Genomic DNA, 1,781 nt, shown 5'->3' with positions numbered 1-1,781 from the left:
TAATCTCTAAGTTTTTGTCATTGTCCTAATATTCATAATATTTTTTACTGAGATAGATAGTATACACATACAAACACATGCAAAGATAGGGAGATAGAGAGATACATAGATGAGAGCTAATAGATAATGATAGATAGATAGATGCTTGCATGAACCAATAATGAATGTGTGTAGAATTACTCCAATTCTGATACCTTTAATTCATTAAAAATAAGAATAAAAAAGAAATTAAATACATTTTGGCTAACAAAAGGCAGCCATGATATAGTCTTTGAATGAGTTCCCATGAGATTACTGCCAGGATATCATTATTGGAATTTGAGCTTTTCCAGATTACTTAGCACACATTGATTATAAACTCTTGTTTATTTCACAAATTGCTAATAATTTATGTGGTGTCAGATTTGCCTAATTTATTTATTTTTACAGGATTATCTAATGTGTCTCCAAGTTCCTGGGAAAGTTGTATATTTTACTATCATCAGAAGATAATCTCTGAAATGTATCAGTTAGAAGAACTGGTCAATGGAAAAAACAAACAAACAAAAAAAGGTTAGAGAAGAAAATAATGCTAGTGCTTTTCAAGAAGTGAAACAAGATGTATGACTGCTCTAGTCTAGAGGCAGGCACATTTCTATTGAGGAGAGATGCAGCTGACTGTCAGAGCTATTATTATTAAAAATTCTTCCTTTTTTCAGATTTCATGACTACCAAGCAATTCTTGAAAAATGTCTTAGCTTCCAATGCAAATCCATCTCAGTGGGGGAAATATGGTAATCAGACAAGAAATACTATTTTTCATTACAAAATAATAAATTGATTTTGAACTGACATATCAGCCTTTGAAAGCTCCATGAAGTCACTCTACCCCTGAGAGACAGATACATGTCCAGTGTTCTGGCACAGCCGATTTCTGCCTCAAGTCTCCATACTAGATTGAGGACATTTTGTGAGAGTAAAGCTTGTCCTGAGATACCTCTTGGTCGACAGCCAACTTACTTCTCCCAATGACACTCTGACTTCCCCTGCTCTTCTTATTCACACTTCAACAGGTTCTACTTGATTGAAGTGCCCCCTCAAGCCTCCACAAATAGAGATAACTCTCTTAATTAGATTTCTCTGTATGTGACTGAAAACCTTCTGTGAAGACACCAATCACAAACCTGCAAAAAAATAAAAAATAAAATAAAGGAAGTCAGAGAATGCCTGCTTCACAGTACTGACTCCCTCTGGGTACCCTTTTCTTCTTCTCCTGTCTTCTTTCATTTTGCCTGTCTGGCTCGTGTATACAATTTCAAATTCAGATCTTGCTTCACCTTAAACTTGAAAGCTGTTATAGCAAAGTACACGTGAAAGAGTAAAGACTGCCCTTCCAATTGCAGCCCTTGCACCGGATAGTACTTGAATTAGGGAAGAATTCTTGTTAGTTGCTCATTTTGTTGTTAGTTACTCATAAATTAAGGCTTTTCCAATGTGAAAAAGTGCACAACATTTTGAATGAATTGGCAAAACTACTCAGCTAGTTGGTACCAAGTATCTTGACATATAAGAAAAAAATAAATTTTACTAGCTGATTAAATGAGCCATTTTAAGTTGTAAATATATCCATAAATTGATTATATTACTTCTTGTGCCCACTTGAATTTTTTTACTGAAAAATAATACTAGTCTACCATGTGGCAAAGGCGTAAACATTTAGTTTTATACATGCTTACCATTTGTCAGAGTACTTGTTGTACATGTGTGTATGTGTATGTAATTTTTATATATATCAAATCATC

This window comes from Myotis davidii, unplaced genomic scaffold (assembly GCF_000327345.1).
Source record: "Myotis davidii unplaced genomic scaffold, ASM32734v1 scaffold2, whole genome shotgun sequence".
Lineage (NCBI taxonomy): Eukaryota > Metazoa > Chordata > Mammalia > Chiroptera > Vespertilionidae > Myotis > Myotis davidii.
Note: the sequence above shows the minus strand (reverse complement) of the source record.